This window comes from Mustela nigripes, chromosome 2, assembly GCF_022355385.1.
Source record: "Mustela nigripes isolate SB6536 chromosome 2, MUSNIG.SB6536, whole genome shotgun sequence".
NCBI lineage: Eukaryota > Metazoa > Chordata > Mammalia > Carnivora > Mustelidae > Mustela > Mustela nigripes.
Genome location: NC_081558.1, coordinates 207,975,563 through 207,992,302, shown reverse-complemented (window position 1 = coordinate 207,992,302; position 16,740 = coordinate 207,975,563). Strand labels below are relative to the sequence as shown.

Below are 16,740 nucleotides of genomic sequence, written 5' to 3'. Positions count from 1 at the left end.
TAATAGATGGTCTGTTCTTAAAAGGTGCAAAACGGAAAATATAAAGGATGAGAGATGAAATAATCATGCTTAGCTCTTAATTACAACTAAACCATATTATCAATCATGTGATGAAATGAATATTTGTAGAGAACAATGCCCTTAGATTTTGCCTTATAAACAACTTTGAGGTTTAATTTATATACCATGAAATTCACCCAATTTTTCAAAGGAAATATTTACTAAAATGATTTTTAGTAAATAATCAGTGTTAGGCATCATTATTTTTATTTATTTATTTATATTTTTAGAAAGCCAGAGCCAGGTGTTAAGGGTTGGGGTCGGGGTGTGTGGAGGAAGGGGCAGGCATACAGGAAGAGAGCATCTAAAGCGGGCTCAACAGCGCAGAGCCCAGTGGAGGGGTTCCATCTCAGGACTCGACATCATGACCTGAGCCAAACTCGGCAGTAAACTCTTACCGGACTGGGCCACTAACGCCCAGGCCTCGTATTTTCTTAAGCCTTGGCTTATTACTTTGTCAGTCAAGAATTTTAGGTTTGATTTTGGGTTTGCCAGTGTTTTAGCAATGTCATTGATGGAAAATATCCCATGAGAATATGTGGGTCCAAATGGAAAAAGGAAATTCCTTGTTGCACTTACTAAATCATACTTATTTTTAAAAGACTTTCCAACAACTTTTTGACTTAAGGTTTTTTTTTTTTTTTTTTTTTTTTTTAACGATTTTATTTATTTGACAGACGGAGATCACAAGTAGGCAGAGAGGGAGGCAGAGAGAGAGGAGGAAGCAGGCTCCCCACTGAGCAGAGAGCTGGATTGGGGGCTGGATGCAGGGCTGGATTCCAGGATCCTGGGATAATGACCTGAGCCAAAGCTTTAACCCACTGAGCCACCCAGGCCCCCCTTGACTTAAGGTTTTAATTAAAATTTCCATTTCCTACTGTCCAAAGTTGTTCTTGCAAACTAGTTGAAATAGGTTGTAATTTTGCATTTAGAGCAATGGGCCTAAAATAGTTCATGGACTGAAACTTTCCATTTGAAATATTTAAAAATATGTTGGCAGTCCTCCCCCCCCCCCCCCCCCCCCGAAGCAAGAGTTTTTTTTTTTTATTATTATTATTATTTTATTTTTAACAGATGCACAAAGCATTTTTGGCAACAAAAATTACATCCATACGGAAATAATCCAAATGTATTTTAAAATGCAAGAGTTATGTATAGTATAGGTCTACATATATTTTTATCTTCATTTGTTCATTAAAGCAGCTTTAAAGGATTTTATGGTACATTTTTTTTTTCAATGCTGCTACATGACATGCTAGTGTTACCCAGTTGCTACAGAGGTTAGTAAATAGCTTGTAAAAAAAAAAAAAATTCATCTTTAAGTTGATAGCATTTTTACGCACAGAAGATTTTCATGGTCTTTCCCCATCTTAATAAAATACATTGTAAGTAAAAGTTTCAATTTATTTGCTGTAATGGTTTGTGGATAAAACATGAGTTAATTTCCCCTGTGGTACTGCCTTTGTAATCTTAACTCAGAACCTGCCCCCCACTCCCTTTATTCATGTCAAAATGATTAATCAAAGGTTATGGAGTTTTCCATAAAATATGTTCTTTTTAACTTTTTGTTTTGAAATACTTTCAAATTTACCAAAAAGTTGCAAAAATAATAGAACTCCTTACCCTTTGTTCAGATTCCCCAAACTGTTAATATTTTGCCACATGTGTACTCTCCAGTTCAAATGAAATATTTCTGTCCACATTTAGAGTTTCCCCGAACTTCTTTAGCTTTTTTTGATTTGGAGCACCTGCCTTTGGTCTTTCACAACACTGCCCCTCCCCCCCCCCTTTTTAAAAATACAGTCCAATTATTTTATGGAATGCTACTTAAATTTGGGCTTGTCTGATGCTGGTCATGATTAGATTCAGATTACATTACATTTTCCTGGCTAGAATACTGCATAAATTATGTGGTGTTCCCAGATATCTCACCTGTAGTCACCCTATGTTCCTTAGCCCCTGGTTGGTAATGCTAATTTTGATCGGATGGTCAAGGTGTTATCCAATTTCTCCATTGTAGAGCTGCTATTTTTTCCCCTTGCAGCTAATCTGTGGAGAGATACCCTGAGATCTTGCAAATTACCCTGCTCTTTATCAAACTTTCACATCTAGAATTAGCATTCCTAAGTGATCCCTGTCTGAAACAATCTACTTTGGTGGCTGTGAAATGGTAATTTTACAATCCTGCTTCTCCAAATACAACTATTGGTCGACATAGGATATGGAAGAGCTTTCTCTTCTTTCCATTTATTACTACTAAGGACTCATAGATTCTTACTGTGTTCAGTTGGTTATGGTTCATTGCTATCCTTATTAAAATTGTTTTAATTAATGGATTTTACTTATTAGGGCAGTTTTACATTTACAGCTAGACTGAACAGAAAGTATACATAGTTCTCAGATACTCCCTTTCGGTCCTACCCCCACAGTCTCTCCAATTTCCCTGTTGTTAACATCTTGTATTTGTATGGTATACTTGTTACAATTGATGATTCCATACTGGTACATTATTATTACCTAAAGTCCACAGGTTACATTAGGGTTCACTTTTTTGGTAGTCTGGGTCTATGGTTTTTTCTAAATGATGATGTCCCTTATTCACCACTACAATATCTTACAGTTTTGCTGCTTTCAAAATCCCCCTTAATGCGCAAATCATTCTAGTTTTGGCCAGTGAGAGTTATTTCAAGCTGGTTCTTGTTCCTTCTGATATAGCCTATCTTTTTTTTTTTTTCTTTTAGCATTTCTAGCATGATGTTCTAGGTCATCTTAGACTTTTCTTGCCTCAGCCTTGAAATCAGCCATTTCTCCAAGGGGCCTTGGCTTCTTTTAGTGGGAAATAGTATTTAGTAACAAACATCTGGGCACTAAAACTTTTTTTTTTAAAATATTTTATTTATTTATTTGACAGAGAGAGATCACAAGTAGGCAGAGAGGCAGACAGAGAGAGAGAGAGGAGGAAGCAGGCTCCCTGCAGAGCAGAGAGCCCGATGCGGGACTCGATCCCAGGACCCCGAGATCATGACCTGAGCCGAAGGCAGCCGCTTAACCCACTGAGCCACCCAGGCGCCCCAAAACTTTTTGTTTTAATTAAAGCAGTAAGTTAGTGTTGCATGTGTATCTTTGTCTCTCTCTTGGTTGGCTAACAAAGTCATTCCTTGTGGATTTCATATTAGAAAAGCGCTTGTTAGGAACATCTGCCTTTGTATCTCGTTGCCTTGGAGTTTTATGGCAAACTCCCCCCATCAGGAAGGTTAACTCATTTCTTCAAATCTACAACCACATTTTCTATAACCTAATAGCATTTGCTGACAAAGGAATATGCTTAGTTTATCATCACACAGGGGCAAGCAGAACAAATATTTCCCTACGACATGTGGCATCAGAACCCCTCCTGCTTCTGTAAGCAACTCCTCTCCAGGGATGGCTTTCCACTGATGATCCTTCCCTTCCCCGGCGACTTCATCTTCTCTCGTTGGTTCCTTTTCATCAACAATGAAATACCCTCAAGTCTCTCCTGTCTTAAAAAGGCATAGCCATTACTCTGTCCAGAAGTGGTCCTTTGTCCTATCACTCACAACCAGATTTAACTACATTCATCCAGACCTATTTGTATTTCTTCACTGCCCGTGTTTTTCTCAGCCCACTGAGTCTGGCTCCTCAGTCCTTCCTGTTGATTGGGCTTACCCCATTCTCACCAAGATCACCAGCTAATTTCTAGGATTCAGACCCATTAGATTCTGTAGCCTCTGTCATAGTTGACTTCTCAGAATCATTTAGTATATTTCATTCCCTGTTCCTACCCCCTTTAAAAAAAAGGGTTTATTTCGAGAGGAGAGAGAGTGAGACCGTGACCTGGGCATAGAGAGGGACTGAGAATATGAAGCAGACTCCTTGGTGAGGGCAGAGTGGGACATGGGGCTAGATCCCATGACTGCGAGATCACCACCTGGGGCAAAACAAAGAGTCAGTTGCTTAACCAACCGAGCCACCCAGGCACTGCCCACCCTCATTCTCTTCTTCTTGGGGTCTCATGATTTCTGTCATTTCTCTTTCCTTCTTCCCCTCTGGCCATTCTTCTCAACCTCCATTCCAAACCCACGCCACTGCTTGCCACTGAAATATTGGTGTCACTTCCCACTTTGTCCTACCCCCTTTCTTCTCACTTTAAGTGATATCCCCTCATGGTCTCCTCCCCTGTATGAGTTCATTAGCTATCATTTTTGCTGGTGGCTCCCTAAATTGTCTTTGACCTAGATCTGACATCTGACATCCAGATTTTACATCCACCAATGTGCTGGAAATATTCCCCAATTATTTTGCTCCCCACACGAGGAGTCCAGTTCCAGGGCAAAATACTATGTGTGATCTGTCAGCCCTGACCACAAGCAGTTCCAAAGCTTTGCCTGGCAGGTGTCACCGGGGAAACTGCCCTCCCCACCCCAGACTTGGTGCACAGCTGCTGATTCACAGCCCTCCCTGGAGCTTTCCAGGTCTAATGGGAAATTGGATCTCGGTACACGAAAGGTGGGGAGAGATCCACGAAAGAGACAGACCACCCCTGGGACGCCTGGGTGGCTCAGTGGGTTAAGCAGCTGCCTTTGGCTCGGGTCATGATCCCAGTGTCCTGGGATCGAGTCCCACATCGGGCTCCTTGCTCAGCGGGGAGCCTGCTTCTGCCTCTGCTGCTTCTCTGCCTGCCTGTGCTCGCTCTCTCCCTCTCTCTGATAAATAAATTTAAAAAAAAATTAAAAAAAAAAGAGAGAGACAGACCACCCCTGATTGGTAGGTAGCAGCTTTAATAACCAAAGGGAATTTATCCATGAGGCTTGTCTCAGGAGGAGCAGGACGAATGGATACCTGCACCCACTCTAACATAAAATCTTAAAAGTGGATATAGAAGCCCTAATCGGGTCCAGCCTCGTACACCATGCAAGTGTTCTCAACACCGCATCCCCATCTCAAGGCTGTGTCCTTGGAGCAGCCTCTGGGCGTGGGAAAGGCAAGCAAAACCCACATTCCAAGGACAGGGAAGGGGCAAGGAGCCTCTGAGTGCCCAGGGGCAGCTCTCAGGACAGTTTTCTACAGGGAGCTGTAGACAAAAAGCTTAGGCTGCCCCAGGCCAGCCACGCTCATCAGCATCTCTGTGTTCCCCACACCTCCGGGCGGACACCCTTTTCTCTACCTTGACTCCCTGCCTTTCCACTCCTAGTCCTTCTCCCTCGCCACACCCTGCTTTTGTTCAGGAGCCTTTGTTTGGGGATCCCTGTCGGTGAGACAGTTCTCCCCATCTGCTTCACCTATCGGACTTCTCTGAGCAGTTCCAGTTGGAGTGGCGGGGACCCTGGGGAGCCCGTGCCTCTCTTGCTTGGCCCCGGGGGCCATAAATGAATCAAGGCTTTGCGTTTTCTTTTCAGTTGGGCTTGTGTCCTAGTGGGCTACCTGGACACTCAGAGGGCCCTTCCCATTGGGAAGCCTGTGGTCTCTCTTTGGCTGAAGGAAATGGAGTTTGTGAGTATTTTGGATCTGTGGGTTTATGGTTTTCATCAAATTCAGAACATTTTTTACCATGACTTCTTCAAATATTTTTTTCTTCTGTGCCCTCTCTTTGTTCTCTTTCCAACATAACACATAGGTTATGTTGACACTCTGGTGTGGCTCACTGGTATCTTTTTTGTTTCTTTTCAGTCTTTTTTCTCTCGAATCTTCATTTTGCACAATTTCAATTGTTATGTTGTCAAGTCCACTGACATTTTCCTCTGCCATGTCTAATCTCTGTTAACCCTATTTCAGTATATTTTCCATCTCAGACATTGTGTTTTTCATGTTTGATATGGGTTGTCTTTGTTTTTGTTTTAATATACCTTTTGTGTCTCTCCTTAACATACTAACGCTTTCTTTTACCTTCTGGAACATACAAAATATGGTTTTAATAACTGTTTTAATGTTCTGGTTTGCTAATTCTATTTACTGTTTGTATTGATCTATTTTCCTTCTCTTTACAGGTTCTGTTTTCCTGCCTCTCTGAGTGCCTGTTGATTTTTGATTGGATGACAGACACTAAATTTTACGTTATTGGATGCTAGGAATTTCTGTATTCCTATAAATATGCTTGAGTTTTGTTCTGGGATGTAGTTAGGTCACTTAGAAAGAGTTTTGTCCTTTGGAGGCTTGTTCTGTTAGGTGATCCCAGAGAGGGGCTTAACATGGGGCTAAATTTGCCCCACTGATATACTCCTGAGTACTCTTCCCGATGCTTCATGAATGATGAGGTTTTCCACTCTGGCTGGTAAACTATTCCCTTCTTTGTAGGAGCCCTAGGGGTTGGTCCTTTGTTTTTTCAGGAGTAGCTCTTTCTCTAGCTTCAAGTTTCTTCACAACACATGCTCGAATCAGTACTTAGCGAAATACTTCAGAGAGACCTTTTGTAGACTTCCAGAGTTTTCTCTGGAACAGCATTCTCCTCTTCCTGTCAGATCCAACTACCTCAGCTGTCTTGGGCTCCTGGTGACATATCCTCAGTTCACAGGGCTCTGGGTTCCTCCTCTCTGTGCTGAGGGCTGGAAATTATCTCCAGGAAGTCAGCTTGGGTATTTACAGGGCTTACTTGTTTATTTTTCTTCTCTCAGGAAGTACTGTCCTGAACTATCTATTGTCTAACATCTATGTATTTAAAATATATTTTGTCTTTTGTTTATTAGTTGTTTAAGGCAGGAAAGTCAATCTGGTCTGTGTTATTCCATGACAGCCAGAAACGGAAGCCCCAATATCGTGCTGTTTTTTAGATACTTTCTCCTCTCCATTTTTTGTGCTTTTTCCTTATTAGCAAAAAGTTGTACTTCCAGGATTTACCCTTGATGTCTCTTCATTTGTTCTCTCTAGTTTTTATCTCTTTGTATATTTTACTCTTGGTTCTGAGGGATTTACTTGACCTCTAGGGAAATTTTTATTTCTGCAAGTACATGCTTAATTTTCAAAAGCACTTTCTTATTCTTACCCTGCCAGGGTATTGGGGTGGCTCAGTGGGTTGGGCCTCTGCCTTCAGGACAGGTCATGATTTCGGGGTCTTGGGATCAAGTCCCTCATTGGGCTCTCTGCCTGACAGGGAGCCTGCTTCCTCTCTCTCTGCCTACTTGTGATCTCTCTCTCTCTCTCTGTCATATAAAAATCTTAAAAAAAAAAAAGATAGCACCCTGTCTTTGTTTTATGGATGCTCTAATATGTCAAATCTTTAAGTCTTTGGGTTTTTGTGACATTCTCATCTTTCCAACATTTTATTTCTTCAAGAGGCAATTTGCTCTGTTTGCTTGTTTTTGTCTTTCTCCCTTATGTTGCTTGTTTCTCTCATTGTCTGGTAATCTTTAGGTGTCCATTTATATTTAAAAGGTCAAAGCTATTTTTCTTTCCCTTAAAGAGGCATAAAAAATGATTCTTGGGCACCATAACTAATGTCTTACTAGTAGGATAAGTTGTTGTGCACTAGAGGCAATACAAGTTTGTGAACCCACAATAGCGGGCTCTTCTCAGTACAAAGGCTGAGGCCACAGAACTGTGAGCTTGAGGCAAAAGGGAAACAGTAGTGAGCCACAGGCACCCATCTGTTTCTTACCTCATTTTGATCACTTTCAAGGGTTATTTGTTGCTTTGGGAATGAACCCAAATAAAACTCCATCCTAAACAGGGACCAAGTCCTCATTGTCCACTTTTCGGACCTGGAGCAGACTTGCATATAGTAATGCTTGGGTGGCCAGTCCATGACACCTGGCATCCTCTTTACTTATTTGGGTCCAGCAGCCTGCATTTTCAGTGGCAAGCACCTGCACCTCTTTTTGGGCCAGAAGTTCTTAGAAATGATGGATAGGTGTATAAATATCCTAGCTCCCTGCCCCTTGGCCAGTATATTTCTTCTTTTATTTTTAAAAATATTTTATTTATTTGCTTGTTTATTTATTTAGCTTGTGTGTATACAAATGGGGGAAGGAGCTAGAGGGAGAGGGAGAGAAGATCTCAAGCAGACTCCGTGCTGAGTGTGAAGCCCAATGCCGGGCTCGATCTCACGACTCTGAGATCATGACCTGAGCCAAAATGAAGAGTCAGACACTTAACTGACTGAGCCATCCAGGTGCCCCTGGCCAGTATATTTCTGGGGAATGTGCTCTACACCATTTCCTTGAGCTTTTCCATGGGATTAAGGTTTACTCTCCCACTTTGATACTGACTTGTTGGAAGTTTTCCCTTCCATGTATCACTTCCCTGTGCTTTGGCGCTGTCCTACACCTCCCAGAAAAACTACATGCCCTCAGTAGTCGTCTCAGGATCTTCTTGGGGGGAGATCCAATGAAGATCAGTGATAGTACGGGCCAAAGGTCGACACCCTTCCCATATCTCCTTACACCAAAAGCCCAACTCTTTTCTCTCTAAAAGTTCAATAGAGAGATTGATAAAGAGGAGCAAATTCCCACTTCTGTGCTTCTCAGAATGTGTTCGATCCTGTTATGGCAGGAAAAATTCAGACCCCCAGAATGTGGCAGAGTTGTCTCTTACTTAGACTGTTAAACCACAGTGAATGCAAATCTGCAAGACTAGTTGAAATGTAGGCTCCAGCTGTCACAAAGAATCTCTTCTGCTGATGTTGGGGTTTCGTATCTGTTCATCTCTACCAAAATAAGGTAATTTTTTTTTTTTTGCTCCTGCAAAAATCAAAAGCACAATAACCCAGAAATATGCAGATTTTATACTCAATGAACAACTTGGGTATCTTTTCAGGCAGTGATTCTGACATTGGTGTGCATCAAGATCACCTGAAGTCATGTTAGATTAAACCCCAGTCCTCACCCGTAGCGTCCCTGATCCACTTGGTCTAAGTGGCACCAGAGTTTGCATTTCTAGTAAGTTTCTGGGCAACTGCTATTGTCCAGGGAGCACACTTTAAGAACACCTGCTTCAAGGGGCTGATGTTCTTCTCCCTCCTAGCTTAGGTGATTATATCTTACAGTCTGTTCCTTTTGTAGACTCTTCTAATACGATCTAGGTAGTTTTCCATGTAATTGTATTGCTGCTAGTTGAGTCAAGGTCTTTTATTAGTGATGATAGGATATTTAGAGTTTCCTACTAATACAGGCATCCTTGGGCTGGCATATTCTACATTAGCAGTTCTTTTAACCTTGGAAAACATTAGCCTGATTCATCTAATTTTTAATTTTTATTTTTGCTGTGGAGCCATTTTCATATCTGCTCTGGGTTTCAGCAGTGGCCTTACTCTTGTCTTAGCGAAAGGATCCCATCTTCTTGTCATCTGTAAGACTCCTGGCCCTGGTTTGGGAGGGAGGGAAGGGGTAAGGTAGGAGGTGGGCTGAGGCGAGGAGGAAGGGAAAGAAAGGGGTAGAGAGGGCAGCCAGGGTTCCCATATTCCTGGACAAATGCACACCCCTGTTTCCAGCAGAGAGGCGTGGAGGGCTGGGGGAGAAGAGGAGCCCTAGCTCTCCGCATCCCCAGACCACATCCCCAGTCCCCATGAAGGATCCAGTGCTGGAAGCTGGCTCCAGGTAAACAGAGGAATCCTGGGAATCCAGACAAAACCCCAAAGCCAAGACCTTTTTTTTTTTTTTTTAAAGGAAAATTCTTCTTTGCTGTTCACAAGGAGCAATAAAACCCTTTGGTTTTATTCCTTATAGAAGAACAAACTGTCCCTCTCGCCCTCCCTTGTCTGTATTCACAGCGATGTAAGCAGCTAGACAGCTTCCCCCATAGCGGGATTGGTGGTCCCACGCGTCCTGGCCGCAGGTGCCTGTCAGCCGTTGTCTTCCCGCTCTCATTCTTCTGCCCCCTCGGTCGCGCTGCCAGGCAAGCCTTCTCCCATCTATCTGCGGGAACCTTCTGGACTGTGCATCCCACGTCTATTTGATGGTTACCTTGAATTCAGCCATCTCACACCCAAAAAGCTTCAGCACGTGGGGCTGCTCTGGGCACAGCGCGTCGCCCCCCTTGCATATCTCCTGGTCAGACAGCAGGGTCACCAGGCCTCTCTTGAGGACAGTGGGCAGCCCGGGCTGTCTCTGCTGTGACTCCGTGGTGAGGGAAGGCGTGCTGCCCCAGAAGCCCCGGGGGGCCAGGCTTATGGTGAAAGTTGCTTGGTTTTCTGCACCAGTGAAGTCCATTTCCATGTGTATGGTGAACCACCCGTTCACTTCCTCCTTGGTGTGTTCGGTGGACAGGAGACTGAACCTCCCCTTTCTACTTCTCGCGGACCTGACACAGGTTGTCTTTGTACTCGTCAGATGGGCTTCCACCCGAGGCCACTGTCATCGAGCTGTGTTCACCAAAGAACACCCAGCTGTGCTTCTAGGCAATCCAGATGTCTTCCCGCGTGAGAGCCATCGAGAAGACAAAAAGGTACCTGGACGTGTCCACACATCCCCCAAGCGCTTCTGTCAGGCTCTGTTTCAGTTCTAAGCCTTTCTTGGGAGTTCTGGTTAAGGAAACATTCTTGTCACACTTGGATTAGGGCATTGCCCTGCAGGCAGATGTGGCAGAAGGTGTCTACCTCACTTAATTTAATTTAATTTAAACATTTTTAAAGATTTTAAGTAATCTCTACACCCAATGTGGGGCTTGAACTTACAACCCCAAGATTAAGAGTCGTGTGCTCTACCGACTGAGCCAGGCAAGTGCCCCTTCATTTAATTTAATTTAATTTAAAGTTTTGTGTTGCTTCCCTCCCCCATTTAATTTTAACATGGACAAGCAATCTCATTCTTTTTAGTTAGCATATCCAAATGTATTGCAAATACAGTGCAGATTCTGTGGAAATTTATCAGGTTTCTAGTCTTTCAGGACACTTTTTAAATACATAAAGTGATAGGCTTTGAAGGAAAATTTCTGCTCTCTTCCTTAATTATATTTGCATCCTATTTCCCAGAACAAGGAAGGAGGTGCCCTGAGGAGTTTCTGGGAAGTTCTGTGGGTACTGATGCCAGGCAGGGGCAGAGAGAAGAAAAGATGTCAGCTGGGGGACCAGCTGTGGAGAGCAAGGGGGGCCACCAGCAAAACTCAACTGCATGGTAGAGACCTGCAGGGTCCAGGACCTGGGCATATCAGCGAGGAGGAGCAGGGAAGCAGGAGCAAGGCAGCTTGGGGGGCAGAGGCCTGGAGAGAAAGGGGGCAAGGGGAGGCAAAAAGCATACCCTAAGTTGGAAGGAACAAAGCAAAAGTTGTCTCCTAATCATGAAATATGCCCCAGTTTTATGAAATAGGAAACAGTGTGGCATCCAGTTTTTGTGTTGAAGAGTGAGATATAAAAAAAGAAGTTTAGAGCTTAATTTATATAAAATATCGTTAGGCAGGTGGGGTAAGTTCATTATAGCTTATACCACAGGGGCCATTTTCCATGTATCTCCTGTTATCAATCTCCTTAGGTTCATCATAGGGAAGAAGGAGGAGGAGGAGGAGGAGAAACATAGGGCTTTGTGAAGAAATGTTATTTATTTATATATTTACATATTTGTTTTAGAGAGAGAGAGAGCACACTGAAGAGAAGGTGCGTGAGCAGGGCAGGGGGGTGCGTGGGGCAGAGGGAGAGCGAGAATCCTAAACAAGTTCCACACTCAGCATGGGGAAAGGGAGAAGCAGATTCCCTGCTGAGTGGGGAGCCTGATGAGGCTCGGGTCCATGACCCTGAGATCATGACCTGAGCCAAAATCAAGAACCAGATGCTTAACTGACTGAGCCACCCAGGTGCCCAGAGGTATAATTTATTTGATGACAAATACACAACAAGTTATGTTTGTCCTTAGAGTTGCTCAATACACTGTAAATGAACACACTTGTGATACCTCCCCAATCTAGGCAATCCATGCCACAACCACACCAGTGTGTATTTGAAATTGCTATTACTATGGGGATCTTTTGCGAGTCAGAAAGCACTAGCTTCTAGCCCCAGCTTTATCTTTACAAACCTGCTTGAAAGGACATTGCCTGGAATCACCCAAATGTCCCTTGGTGGATGAATGGATGCACAGAATGCAATGTGTGTGTGTGTGTTATTCAGCCACAAATAGGCATGAAGTTCCGAAGTACGCTACAATGTAGATGAACCTCTGAAACTTTAGGTGAAGTCAAAGAAGCCAGACGTAAAAGGTCACAGATACGATTCCATTCATATGAACTACGGAGAATAAGTCAATCCATAGAGACAGAAGGTAGATAGTGGTCTCTAGGGACCGGGGTGGGGGATGGGAGTGATTACATAATGCGTTCTGGTTTTCTTTTGGGGTGATGAAAATGGTGGTACTTGAAATAGGTTGTACAACATGGCAAATGTACTAAATGCCACTGAACTGTGCACTTTAAAACGGTTAATTTTATGTCATGTGAATTTCACCTCAGTTTAAAAAAAAAAAAAGAGAGAGAGAGACTATTGCCTGCAGCCCATCAACCTCCCTCTCCCAGAGCACCTGGGGATGAATTTTGCAGATGCTTCTTCCAACATCTCCAACCTCAGAGCAGAGGAGGGAAGCCTGACTCATGTAATTAGAGCCCTAATAGGGCAGACAGTCTCTGGTTTGCTGTCCCTCCTGCTGTTCCCTTGCAGTGTGTTCAAAAACTCTCTCCTTTTTCAACATTTCCTTAGCGATTCAGGGTCTCTTCTGGTTCCATACAAATTTCTGAATTATTTGCTCCAGCTCTTTGAAAAATACCAGTGGAATTTTGATCAGAATGGCATTAAAAGTATAGATTGCTCTAGGCAGTATAGACATTTTAACAATGTTTATTCTTCCGATCCAAGAGCATGGAATGGTCTTCCATCTTTTTGTGTCTTCTTCAATTTCTTTCATGAGTGTTCTGTAGTTCCTCGAGTACAGATCCTTTACCTCTTTGGTTAGGTTTATTCCCAGGTATCTTATGATTCTTGGTGTTATAGTAAATGGAATCAATTCTCTAATTTCCCTTTCTGTATTTTCATTGTTAGTGTATAAGAAAGCCACTGATTTCTATACATTGACTTTGTATCCTGCCATGTTACTGAATTGCTATATGAGTTCTAGTAGTTTGGGGGTGGAGTCTTTTGGGTTTTCCATATAAAGAATCATGTCATCTGCGAATAGAGAGAGTTTGACTTCTTCATTGCCAATTTGGATACCTTTTATTTCTCTTTGTTGTCTGATTGCTGTTGCTAGGACTTCTAATACTATGTTGAACAAGAATGGTGGGAGTGGGCATCCTTGTTGTGTTCCTGATCTCAACGGGAAGGCTGCAAGCTTTTTCCCATTGAGGATGGTATTTGCTGTGGGTCTTTCATAGATAGATTTTATGAAGTTCAGAAATGTTCCCTCTATCCCTATACTTTGAAGCATTTTAATCAGGAACAGATGCTGGATTTTGTCAAATGCTTTTTCTGCATCAATTGAGAGGACCATGTGGTTCTTCTCTCTTCTCTTATTAATTTATTCTATCACATTGATTGATTTGTTGGGGGCATCATGTTACCTGATTTCAAGCTTTACTACAAAGCTGTGATCACCAAGACAGCATGGTACTGGCATAAAAATAGACATTGAGACCAGTGGAACAGAGTAGAGAGCCCAAATATGGACCCTCAACTCTATGGTCAAATAATCTTCGACAAAACAGGAAAAAATATACAGTGGAAAAAAGACAGTCTCTTCAATAAATGGTGCTGGGAAAACTGGACAGCTATATGTAGAAGAATGAAACTCGACCATTCTCTTACACCGTACACAAAGATAAACTCGAAATGGATAAAAGACCTCAACGTGAGACAGGAATCCATCAGAATCCTAGAAGAGAACATAGGTAGTAATCTCTTCTATATCAGCCACAGCAACTTCTTTCAAGATATGTCTCCAAAGGCAAAGGAAACAAAAGTGAAAATAAACTTTTGGGACTTCATCAAAATCAAAACCTTCTGCACAGCAAAGGAAACAGTCAAGAAAACAAAAAGGCAACCCATGGAATGGGAGAAGATATTTGCAAATGATGGTACAGACGAAAGGTTGGTATCCAGGATCTCTAAAGAACTCCTTAAACTCAACACACACAAAACAGATAATCATATCAAAAAATGGGCCGAAGATATGAACAGATACTTCTCCATTGAAGACATACAAATGGCTATCAGACACATGAAAAAATGGTCATCATCACTAGCCATCAGGAAGATTCAAATTAAAAACCACATTGAGATATCACCTTACACCAGTTAGAATGGCCAAAATTAGCAAGACAGGAAACAACATGTGTTGGAGAGGATGTGGAGAAAGGGGAACCCTCTTACACTGTTGGTGGGAATGCAAGTTGTTGCAGCCACTTTGGAGAACAGTGTGGAGATTCCTCAAGAAAGTGAAAATAGAGCTTCCCTATGACCCTGCAATTGCACTACTGGGTATTTACCCCAAAGATACAGATGTAGTGAAAAGAAGGGCCATCTGTACCCCAAATGTTTATAGCAGCAATGGCTACGGTCGCCAAACTGTGGAAAGAACCAAGATGCCCTTCAACGGATGAATGGATAAGGAAGATGTGGTCCATATACACTATGGAGTATTATGCCTCCATCAGAAAGGATGAATACCCAACTTTTGTAGCAACATGGATGGGGCTGGAAGAGATGATGCTGAGTGAAATAAGTCAAGCAGAGAAAGTCAGTTATCATATGGTTTCACTTATTTGTGGAGCATAACAAATAGCATGGAGGGCAAGGGGAGTTAGAGGAGAAGGGAGTTGGAGGAAATTGGAAGGGGAGGTGAACCATGAGAGACTATGGACTCTGAAAAACAATCTGAGGGGTTTGAAGGGGCAGGGGGGGCGGGAGGTTGGGGGAACCAGGTGGTGGGTATTAGAAAGGGCACGGATTGCATGGAGCACTGGGTGTGGTGCAAAAAACAAAGAATACTGTTATGCTGAAACAACAACAACAAAACTCTCTCCTTTGTTCTGCCTTGTGTGAATTCTTTGCCCGCATCTGTGGGCTTCCACCCAACTGAGTTGCCCCACATTTGGTGGTCCCTATCCAACTGGGGGATCCCACATTTGGTGGACAATGCATGGAGAGCCTTTTCTGGCCCTGGGATCTCCCTGTATTCTCTGGCAATTTCTCCTGACTTTTCCTTGGAGGACCAACTCTAGGGCTCCTGGGGGAACTGACGACCTCCAGCTAAGGTGACTCCTTGGTGAGGATCCAAAGCCCCAGAGGAACCAGCTGCTCTGCCCCTGCTGGAAAGCGTAAGGGGTGTCCAATTTAGCCCTTAGGAGAGACACTTTTCTCCCTCTCCTTTCTCTCTGTGGCCCTTCAGCAGTCTAACCCTAGTACCTCAAGACAACTGAAGGTCTCTGGCCAGTTCGGTCTGAAGGTCTGAGGGTGAACAGGTTGGACCGTCTGCACCTGTGAGGACAAAAGACCCCTTTCCCTCTGCCTTCTCACTCCATCCCCCAGGTCTGTCCCCAATGTGCACTGCAGCTGGGCAGTGAATCTGCGCACCTTAGGGACCTGATTGGGACACTTTCCTGATGCTGGCTGACTCTCAGCCACCTTACCTCCCTAAAGAAAGAAAGAAGGAAAGAAAGAAAGAGCCCTAATGCATGAAGCCTCCTGTGATAAAGACAGAAGCAAAGGGACAAGGGCAGAAGAGAGAAAGAAATGAGTGGGGTAGGATCTCAGCCACAAATTCTGCATTTTAGAAGGAATGGAAGAGAATCAATAGGAAAGTGCTTGCATTTCCACTCAGAAGAGAAGAAACCAATGCTGTCAAAGTCCTAGCTATGGGTACAGATATAATTTAACCACAAATTGAACAATGTGAGAAAGGTTATATGTGTGCTGATTCCAAATCAGGTACATATAGTGTCTAAGAATCTGAAAATGGGGAGTCCTAGGATGTAATACACGGACCAGGAAAAGGGACACAGAAGTCTTTCTTTGGATCTGAATTTGCCGTGATTTACTTCATTCATTCATGTGTTCAATGAGTAGATCTTAAGCACTTATTAAGTGCTAGGCACTGTTCTAAGGGCTGGGGATCCAGCGGTAAAGAAGACACACGCCGTGGTGGGGGGCACTCATCTCATCTGTTGAAGGCCCGAATAGAACAAAAGAAAAGAAATTATTGTGAAAGGCAACATAGGTCTTCCTCTGTACTTGGTCTGAAACCTATACCACCAGCTTTCCCGGGCCTCCAGCTTACAGAGAGCAGACCATGGGGCTTCTCAGCCTCCACGATCATGTGAAGTAATTCCTACAACAAATCTGATTGGTTCGTTTCTCAGAGAACTCTGACTAATACAGTAGACAATGAGCATAAGTAAATATGTCACATGACAGATAGCGGTAAGTCTCTGGGGTTTTGAAAAAGTCATTGCAAAATGTCTTATGTTGGTTGCATCACAAACACCCAGGCTCTACTTTGAAGATAAGACCTTCAAACAGCATTATTTTTTTCAAAGAATTATAAGACAAAGGGCACAAAAAAAAAAAAAATCAAAGCAAAACTGATTGGTTAGAGCCAATCACTTGGGTGGTCCTCAGGTAATGGACAAAAGTTGTCCTTAGAAAGATAAAGAGTCGGGGGGCCTGGGTGGCTCAGTGGGTTAAGCCTCTGCCTTAGGCTCAGATCATGATCTCAGGGTCCTGGGATCGAGCCCCACATCAGGCTCTCTGCTCAGCAG

The 16,740-nt window shown here is 43.1% G+C and overlaps 1 pseudogene; it reads right to left on the bottom strand.

The window, feature by feature from the left end:
• Window positions 1–9,850: 9,850 nt before the first annotated feature.
• Window positions 9,851–10,569, bottom strand: LOC132010653 (mRNA turnover protein 4 homolog; annotated as a pseudogene).
• Window positions 10,570–16,740: the final 6,171 nt, after the last annotated feature.